Source organism: Anguilla rostrata, chromosome 9 (genome assembly GCF_018555375.3).
Source record: "Anguilla rostrata isolate EN2019 chromosome 9, ASM1855537v3, whole genome shotgun sequence".
Classification (NCBI taxonomy): domain Eukaryota; kingdom Metazoa; phylum Chordata; class Actinopteri; order Anguilliformes; family Anguillidae; genus Anguilla; species Anguilla rostrata.
In genome coordinates, this window is record NC_057941.1 from 27,725,672 (window position 1) to 27,736,442 (window position 10,771).

Genomic DNA, 10,771 nt, shown 5'->3' on the forward strand with positions numbered 1-10,771 from the left:
TGCACTGAATAAACCTCTGCACCTCTGTGATTCCACTAACCTCGCTGTATAAATGGATTGCACAATGTGAGAAGCACAAAATAATGTGAGCTTGTAAAGCTTTTCAATTTAAATGCTTAACCTCAAATGAGGATCACTGAGACCAGTTATCAGATTTATCAGATTTAGGAATCTGTATATAAAGAAGAAATAAGACATTCACATGACAAAATAAGCTCTTATAATAAACGCTGATGATGTTCTCACGTTAAGTTAGATTGCACGGTAAGGCCTAAAGCCAGAGGGGTCTATTAGATCTGCAGCAAAGTGTAAAATGAATAACAAACATAAAGGATATTTTATTTTTTGCTATAAATTTTGTTAAAAACTATTTATAACTCCTGTTTAATATTAGAGCTGAAATATGGTCATGTGCCTATGGGGAAAAAAAAAGAGTCTGAAGATATGTTTAGGCTACCATATCAGAGCTGCCAACTGGCACAATTTGGCAAAAACACCTGTGGTTCTGGACCCCCGCTGTAGCCCAATTAGTTAAGGTGTAAAATCTATTGGATTAAGAGCAGTGTTTTCTTTCCACACCATATGTGTTCTCATCCTCACTCTTATACAGCCAATAAGAGAAAAAGAAAAAAGGGAATAGGAAGAAAAAATAGGAAGGCTACAACTTTAGAGAGATGTAACCAATCACAACTATAGTCGGGCTCGAAGCCAAGCTTCATATACACAGATTCTTTAAATGCACACTTTAATAAACACGTACTTACTGACACTGGCACTGATATTATGTTGGTTGCTTTAAGCTGAGATGAGAGGAGATGACTGCATGGCTGAATGTCTGGTGACTTACAGAACGCCGGGCTTTCTCTACACTGAATAGGTAATTTCATGTTAAAACACTGACATCAGAAGCCATATTAAAAGCAATAAAATAATCCAATTGCATTATATAATGTGATGGATCTTGAGATGAAAGCGGATGCTTTTCCCTCATCTGACTTATGATTTTGGAATGCCTGATGACAGCTGTTGCCTGCCCCATCGCAGTGACGCCCATGCGGCTCCTCCTGAGTACGTGAGGCCGGCTGCCTCTTCCTTTCACTCCGCAGCCCAGCAGCTGAGCGCCCGCTCCACAGGACCACACAGCTGGCACAGGCCGACCGCAGGTATCCGACTGACCAGTGGGGGCACTGCAGCGCAATGTGGTGGGTGACAGCCTGCTGACTGAAGCCCTCCCTATAACTGTGGTGATGCTATACGTTCCTGACTGCAGTTGGCACTGGCATTGTTCGGATCTAATCCAGACCCAAGGGTGCCTCACTTTCCCATAACACAAGTGTAGTTCAGTCAGGACAACTCATATATTTAGATTAAATGAATAGATACAATTTGGATATTTAAATGGATATGTTAGTGATTTATTTGGCTTGGCACTGAATGGTTCTGCTTGGTACTGTAGTGCATGCACCAGCGTGCACTACCCTATGTAACAGGGAGCACGATTCATCTCCCCTATAAACAGGAGGACTGCCAGAATCCCGCCCCCACCCCCGAGTACCTAGAAGCAGATCCAAACAACAGGTGGTAGCTGGGGTGGTGGAGGGTGAGAGAATTTCTGAGCAGTAGCAAGCAAATCATGCAAAGCAGCGCAGGCAATAAGAGATGTGACTGTTGGTTTAAAATGGTGCTCCATTGGTTGTTTGCGCATGTGACTGGCTGGGTATGAGAAGATGTGTTGTGTGCATGTAATTGGTTTATGTATGAAAATGGGTAAGAAGCGGACCATTGGTCGGCACAGCAAGAGTTCCCAGACCGAACGCACTCCATGTGCGACACTCATTTGTGCCCTACTCTTCTTTGCCTTTGTTACATCACATTGTTCCATGTTTTTCTTTTTCTCACTTTTCATAATGGAAATGCATTTTACTCAAATTTGTTCCTATTGGGGACTGACTTCTCATTTTCTTTCAAACTTCAAGCGCTTGTTGCTGGTACTACAGTTGTACATGTTACTTCAATCGTTTGCCACTGCTGGACATTTGATTTACTAATAAATTGATTAAATGAATGCTCTTTCTGTGATTTCTGCTGTTTTTTTTCAGTTTGCTGTGACTGTTTTGTGACTTTGGCCAATATTTTCCATGGCAAACACCCAGCCTTATTTATGACAAATGTCAAAATACTGCCGTCATGTACGCAGCATATTTTTGAAAAAAATAATTGGTTCAATTTCTATGCACATTACAGTTTGTCATAAGGCACTGGTAATAAGACATAATGACTAATTATGGCAGGTGTTCTGTCATACTTAACAGTTTTTTGTAGGCTTTATGGGATCTAATTCAAGGAAAATGCTACCCATTGGAGCCACTGGGGAAGTGAGCTTTTACAGACAGCATGTATCTAGGACAAAGATGATAGCTATCAGGGAGATGGTGGCATATGAATTAGCTGGGATAGTAAAACTGAGGGTGAGACCTTTTGTGTTAGACACAGATGATAGTGACGGGTAGCAGCATGATCATTTGTGAAAGCTTTCTGGTTCTTTTTTTAGAGCGGTTTAAACCGCTCTAATGCAAAAACTGAAATTAGCCATCAGTTGAGTTTTACACATTTTGTGATTCATCCTGCCCCCATTCTCCACAGATCTAAATCTGTGCTCATGTTTTTTTGCTAGTATCAAGCTGCTTTTGGGCTGCATATGCCCTGGGAAAGAAAGGTAGTAAAGAAAATAATAAAAGCCATTGTTTTGTTTCTGCTGTATTCTATATCTTGAATTTCTTTGTAGTATGACCATGAAACATCACCCTAGTCTTTATTATGGAAAATGTACATCTTTATTTGTGTTGATTTGTAAAACAGTGCAACGCAGGCTATTGCTATTGATAACATGACAGAAAATTTACCTCTTGAAATACCGATTAATAAGGAGAACATTTTATTTGAGGTTATTTTGCTAAAGATAATATGCATAGGTTTTGATTATGGATGCAGATTTGTTTTGGTGCTTTGCTTTAATACAGCAGGTGGTGGAATGAGGCGATGGTGCCTCAGTACAAGTGCCAGCTTAAAAAAAAATGCTGCCACCTCTGCAGTTGCACACATTTTTAAGTATTACTAATACGTCCTTTCAATATTGAACAAAATTCAAATTATAATCTACATAACCTGCCCCCATTCAATGTTCCATTTTATGGCTGTGTATAGCAAAAATGTTCAGTGTCAAATCAATAGAGTTCACTTAAAAAACACTGTACATTCAATCCCCATAGGAGTCACATAAACTTTATTAGAGTTAAATGAACGCTGAACATTTTACTAGATTGCAGCACAGAAACATGCACTGAAGAAATGACGCAGGTGCCTGCCCACAGCTTGTCCACTGAAGGCCAGTTTGGCTGTCTTTTTAATTAGCGGGGGGTCAAGTTAATTAAAAATGAATTTGGCCTTATACTTCAGGTTGGCGTAACAAGGCTGAGACACTTTGTCAGGCATGACTTCTTAATTGCTGAGCTTTGTCCTGGCTGAAAGTCAGTGTGCAAACAATGCTTGAGGGAGCTTGTATCAGTCCATAGAGTTTCTGAGGGAGGTGAAGGGGCGGGGAAGTGAGAAGCCCTGGCCTCACTCTTGCGAGGGCCCCTAGTACCCAGGCTGATATCGGGTGTCTCTGAAGCTGCTTTGCTTTTGGGCTTTCCTCTTCTTATTTTGTTGTAGCTAACTTCCCCTTCCCATTTTATCAATCCCCCTCGCCCCCCCCCCCCACCCCCTTCCCCCCACACACACACACATATGCACACTATGTTCTCTATGTTCTCTCCTTCTCTTTCTTTTCCAGGATTGCTGCCCTCCCTCCCTTATTCAATTTGAGTGCTCTTTTGTTCCCTCAGTTTCCCATGACCTGTGACCTCTGGGACCGGCTGGGTGGCTGTCTGGAGCTAAGACACTCAGTTTTATAAATTTTTTATATGAAATATAAGGTGCCCACACATGTGCACATCTGCATGTGCCTTCACACATAAAGAAACGTCTTTTAAATAATAACAGAATGGGTTAATAGATGTATGTCTGGTAATCAGTAACCAGCAAGGAAGTTGAACCATTATGTCCCACTGTTTCTTTTCTCACTTTAGACGTGCAAACCTTCACTGTATCCAAAGTATTAAATCTATTCAAAGCCTTTTATTTTTAACTCTTGTGTCTCATTTACTTATTAGCAACTGTGAATTTGTTAGCCTGGGTCAAATATGTGCCATTAAAATCAGATTTTTGGGATTTTAAAGCAATAAAGAAATAAAATGTATGCAAAAATACTCAATGTACATAATCTCAGTTTCAAACAATATGAGCAATATACAGTGAGCTCCAAAACATTTGAGACAAAGATATATTTCTTTATTGATTTGACCCTATACTCCGCAATTTTAGATTTGTTATCAAACAATTCACACGTGGTTAAAGTGCAGATGCTCAGCCATTATACGCCTATGAAATAATAAAAAAAAACAGTCAGAGACAGACCAAATCTTAGACTTACCAAAATCAACTGTCTGGAACATCATTAAGAAGAAAGAGGGCACTGGTGAGCTCAATAATCACAAAGGGCCTGGTAGGCCAAGGAAGATCTCTACAGCGGATGACCAAAGAATTCTCACCATAATGAAGAAAAACTGCAAAACACCTGACAAATCAGAAACACCCGAGAGGCAGGCTTGGATGTGCCAGTGACTACTCTGCAAAAGACTTAATAAACATCACTAAAGAGGCTACACTGCAAGATGCACACCACTAGTTAGTAACACAAACAGGATGGCCAAATTACGGTTTGCTAAAAAGTATCAAAACAGCCAGCAGAGTTCTGGAAAAAGGTGTGGACAGATGAGAGCAAGATTCACTTGTATCAGAGTGATGGCGGCGAGAGCAAAGTGTATAGGCCAAAAGGAAAAAGATCCAAAGCCCCCCCCCCCATCTGTCAAAATGCTGGTGGGGCTGTTATGGTTTGGGCATGTATGCCTGCTACAGGTACTGGCACACCTGTCTTCACAAATGAATGATTTAACTGCTGATAGCAGCAGTGAAACAAATGATCTGCTCAAGTTCAACCAAATGCCTCCAAACACATTGGATGGTGCTTAATCCTGCAGCAAAATTATGAAATAAACATTTGAGTAAAATTTTTGGTATGGCCTGATATGGGCTCATGTTTGACAGAATGATGTTACTGTCATTTTACAATTTCAGTTCTCGGATTATAGACACGCATTCTTCAAAGGCATTTCATTTGCTAAAATTTAGAAATTTACAGAACTCTGGGATCAATTAATGGGGTGAACTTGAACTTGGTTAATGAAATTGGGATGGCAGGTATGACATCCCGCCAAGTTACGTTTTGGTAGGTTTGCATTTACTTGAATTTTATTTTCTTATTGAATCTGTAAAAGTAATCAAGAAAAAGTGACTGTTTTACACTGGTGCATTCCCATTTCATTTGTCACAATGAATATTCACATCATGCGCACAGTGAGAATTCATGTAGGTATGCCTTTGTTTAAAGCCATTAGTAGACGGAATAAGGTCATGTTCCCTCTCTCCGTCATAGGGTTGTATCTGAACCCAAATACTGTACTCAGAAATGCACAGACAGTATTTTTCCCCAAAGGTTGAGCAAAGATATTTGGAAGATAATTTAATAGAAAACTGTCTATTGAACAACCATATTTTGTTGTTAGAACATGCATTATAAAACATTGCTTGCAGGGTATTTAAAAAAAAGAAAAAAGAATTGTGGTCTCCATGTTGGAATCTAGCTTTTTACAGCTATATAGCCTAAACTTTGTCATTAATATTTAATTTAAATGCATTCTCTATAATTTCGCATACAAACCCCACATAATATTGTTTCATGGGCTACATGACTACAAAGCGGAACCTCGGACTGAATTTGTAACTGTACTGAGACTAACAAAAACATGGTGTAGCTACATAGCAACGTCTGTTTTATTCAATGAACTGTATAGTGGTTTTATTCACAGAGCTGGCTTTCTACTGAGCTTCGCACCTTCAGTAAACCAGCTCCATGGTTTGCTAGCATGCTAGCTTCAGCTGAGTTAATTTAAAATGGAAAATGAAACTAATTACTCAAGTGTGGCTAGTTGGCAGCACTGGCAGGTATAAATGAAATAATGTTAGCTGCGAACTAGCTGCCTACTTAACTAGCAGCTACCTAGCTATTCTTCAGATATTTCATTACAACAGCGTACTAGTAATCGTCTGTGCTATTAACTATAATTAAAACTAAAATACTGAACAACAGCAGCCAGTGACATTAACTCCAGTTAAAAGTGAGCTATAGTGAACCAGCTAGCTGCTAGCAGTTTCCACCTGCCACCCGTAACGTTGACGTTAGCCACCTAGTCTAGAAGAAAAATGCTTCACTTCAGGGCGAAAACAGTGTTGGGGAAAACGAGTTTAAAGTTAGCTGGTTTTGATAACGGTACCGAGCGAGTGTGGTCGTAGGAATGAAGACGGCACCGAAACGAAACACCCAAATCTGTATTGCAATCCTGTAGATAGGCCATAAATGCTACCGGGTTTCGCTACCAAAGCCTGTTTAGGCCGCTGCGTGACTACAAGGTAATGAAACGAATGAAAACCTCGGCCTACCTTTGCAGACTTCGCCAATCCACGCACTGGCTTGTTCCGCAGGCCTGCAACCGGGTGCCATTGCCAGTCATGGTCATTTTAAGTAAGTCTTTATAGCTTCATTTCCTATATATATATATATATATATATATATATATATATTTCATTTCCTATATATGGTTTTAAAAAAAATCATGAAGGGGAGCCGTATGAATTGCATGACGGCCGATTTTAGTCTTAATGCCCACGGTGAAATTGACCTCTGTGGCATTTCGAACTACTTTTTAAAAAGCCGACTGTAGCTAAATTACTAACACCACGTTTTAAAAGTAATGTTAGGCCTATAAATCATCAACTGACATACAAAAAAGTTGTAGGCTTATTGTGTATACAGTTATAACCCATTAAAAACATGTACCATAATCCATTTAAAAACATGACAAATACTTTGTAATTTATCGTAAAGGAAAAAAATTACTGAATCCACACCTGTGTGTTTCTCTATTGTCTATCTTAGCTCACACAAATTAAACAAGCTCTATTCCAAAGCATCATTTAAATGAATGTTTAAAGCAGCTGATGAAAGCTTACACTCCAGAAAGAATATGTTTATACTTTGTTGTCCAGTAAATTTTACAAGATGTACAAGTTCTTGGAAATTTGCAACTTAAAATAAATGCAGATTCTACAATAGATGTGGTACTGTAGATAGATAGATAAATAGATAGATAGAATACTTCATCCTCCTGTGGAAATTTTCCTAGCTGCATATTCACATTTAGGCTACTGGATGCAGACAATTGTTCAAACATAGTGTAGTCATTTGTGCAACACAGCTTAATTGCAGATTATAGCCTATTTAGTATAGCCTAAATGATTTCCATTTCACACGTTCATGTAACATGTAAACTTTGAATGACCACATTCTCTTCAGATGGTAAGGTGAAAAAACAGAGTGCCAAGTTACATAAACTAATTTAGGAAACATTGGGGGAGTATTGCTTTGGAATAGAGCTGATTTTATTTGTGTCAGCTAAGACAGTCAATGTAATTTGTATAACATGGCCTCATTGTCATATCTATATTTTTTGGGTAGGCCTAGATGTTGCAAGTTTAAATTAATGACACATAGACAGTGCTTTGTATGTGGGAGCAACTTGCCATTTTTGTATGCTGAAAATGTGTTTTTGTTGAGATTGTACTGTAAGATGAAGGAATAGCCTGCTGCCTCAAGTGCAAGGTCATCTGTACCCATCATTCTGGGTACAGATATACTGTAGATCATTTTGTTGATCGAACAGACACAGATAGAGTTGTCTGCACACCTGTTCCCTACATAAGTTATGAAAAATGATACTTTCATGATTGTATGCTTCTTGATGTTTTTCTTTGAAATAACATTCATCCAAATGCAACAAAGCTGATATCCATAACCCTAATTAGGCAGGTATAACGCTCAAAAATGTCCTCCATCTGTCACACTAGCCTTTTCCTATGACACCATAACACAGTCTGCTTTTCATGTGTGTGGGGTTCTCTTTGTCATGCTATTGGAGTTCTACATAATTTACCCATGTTACTGTGTGCCCTGATTTTGAATCATGCTGTACAGCTTTTGAACCCAAAGTACAGATAAAACCCTAAAGTGCAGATAAAACTCAAAATGGGGCAAATTAACTAAAAAAAGAACAACATGAAAGATGTTTATGTTATTTTTCTATTGGACTGATCAGGGATAGCCTAATAGCCTATATCATGCAGTCATTGCAGACAAACATTGGTTGTGAGATTTCAAACCCCTATCAATATAATTGAATTTTGGTATCCCTAACATAAAAATCTGAGGCAGGTAACGCTTCTTTCAGTTGGAATCGAGGTTCGCAAGGAGCGAACAGGAATTTATGAGGAGTTAAACTGAATGTATTTAGTTTGATTTGAACTGATCTGGAGCAGGAATCTAGGGACTTCACCCTTGTGTGAACTGGCTGGCTGCTGTCTGGAATGATATGGAGGCTAGCTCATCGCACCAGACCATACTGTCAGCTCCCCTTTAAGGTCGAGAAAGGAAATGCTTTGAGAAAGTGCTGTCTTATTTGTGTTTGTCACAAGACTACTCAATTTTTCTGTGTGTCTGTCCAGATGGGTACAAGTTCCTCCACGTTATCACAGAAGGTTGAAATAGAGAGGTGGGGGTCCTGCTTAATTTAGGAAAATGAGGAGAATTGCAGGTTTCTATTCTGTAATGGGATCACAGATGAGTCATGAGCAGCAACCAGACTGTCTGGCAAACCAATCAGGAGGCAGGTGTGAGTACAGTATTTGGTGTAGGGGGTGCAGAGGCTGCCGGTTGGTATTGTATTTAATTGGTCCTCCTAATTGCTCACCAGCCAAATGGCTAACTGAGAGACTGGTCAACCAAAGCAAGTTTAAGTATCTGAGCTTGCATGACACCTCTTTTCTGTGGGATAAGAAGTGATTTTGCGTTGGGCATCTCATAACTCAAATTTCCACCCCCCCCCCCCCTAACCCCCACACACACACACACACACACACACACACACACAAATGGTAGGTTTCTTTCGTCCTTTCCTACATAAGTACTCTCGCCTGCAGCCTGCGGTACCCTTTGTCTGTCTGCGGAGGAATTTACATCTAGCTCTTTTTTTTTCCTCTTTCACATCTCTCTTTTTATTTTCTGCCTGAATGAACGTGTGAAAGTAGAGGGAGGGAAAAAAGGACCTGTCACCGGGGCTCCATTTTTTCTATTTTGTTTAAGATTTGAAAGCGCTGTGGGATCTCTCCCCCCCCCCACACACACACACTCCCTGTTTTTCTATACTGGTAGAGGGATGATATGTATTCTCATTTTCCTTGCATTCTTATCCCCCCCAGACGTTCCCCCCCTTCCTCCCTCCCTCTGTGCACACTTGAATAGAGTACAGAACATTTGCATGAGTTTTGAACCAAAGACTTTCCCAATGTGCTGCGCTGTCCCTCCCTCTAGGTTTGTGAAAAGAGGTGTGGAGGTGGTGGACGGATCGGGGTTGGAGTGAGGACATGCGGTAGGAGGGAGGCCAGAGGTGGGAGGGTGAGGTGGGGGTGGTAGATCATGGCCCCCAAAAGATTTCCAATTTTTTGGCAGCTATCCAAATGAAGGGAGTCGGAGGTGGGGTGGGTGGCATTTTTCACCTTTCAACTCCTTGAGTCGAGTACACATTCAGCGTGTCCATTTTGAAATGTGTAAGGGAAGCGTTGTGCAGAAGATTCCTCCACAGACAGCATCCTTGGGGGCTTGGGGGTGGGGGTCACAGGAGAAGTCCAATTACAGTAGCTTTGCAGGCTGAGACGGGTGTCAGAAGAGGTGCAGGCAGTTATAGGCAGAAATAAATAACTTGTTTTTTGCAGAGGAATAAACCGGAAGGCTGTACATGTGTGTACGAGGGACTGAGGGAGGGAGAGAGAGAGAAGAGAGAGAGAGAGAGAGAGAGAGAGAGAGAAATGAAGCCGTCCGGTGGCATCCAGACGCCTCACACCCTCGGCCGCTCTCTCCCTCATTTCCAAGGGCTTTGTTCCATCTGTCACCGCTGCTATTGTGGCCGGGGGGCTCGCGGCTGCGTTAAGCGGGGGTAATGTAATTAGATTGAGACGTTTAGCAAATCGAATGCAGATGGCTTTCAACAGGGGGAGAGAGACAGGGGAGAGGAAGTGGGGTGCATATGAGCGGACAGGCGGCGAGGGGATGGGGGGGTGGCGGGGGGGGTGAGTGGGAGAATTGCGAGACACCTTTGTGCTGCCGAGTGCCGGAACATGCATATTGAACAACCCCCCCCCCCCCTCCCCACACCCCCACACCCCCACCTCCCTCACAGCCTCACCCCCCGCCTTATTTACACGCTGGACCCATTCTGAAGCTCTGAATATGCACCTGGTCCTTTGTGCCAAGCTAAATTGTAATCGTGGAGCAGGCAGAAAAAAAAAAAACCCTCATGCACCTGGCTCTTTTCTGTCCTGTGTGTATAGCTGGAGCAGGGTTTTTAATTGAGCTTCATCTAAAGAATTGTAAAAAAAAGTAACACATGTTAATATATGTTCAATTATGGAAATCTAAAGTGTAAATAGCTTCTACATTTTATAT

At 41.0% G+C, this 10,771-nt stretch overlaps 1 long non-coding RNA gene across 1 annotated transcript; it reads left to right on the plus strand.

Moving 5' to 3' along the window:
- The first annotated feature begins 5,994 nt into the window (after positions 1-5,994).
- Positions 5,995-10,460, plus strand: LOC135262403 (uncharacterized). Its single transcript, XR_010332214.1, has 3 exons — positions 5,995-6,739; positions 9,641-9,807; positions 10,042-10,460. It is a non-coding gene; the product is annotated as an uncharacterized LOC135262403 (long non-coding RNA).
- The last annotated feature ends 311 nt before the right edge of the window (positions 10,461-10,771 follow it).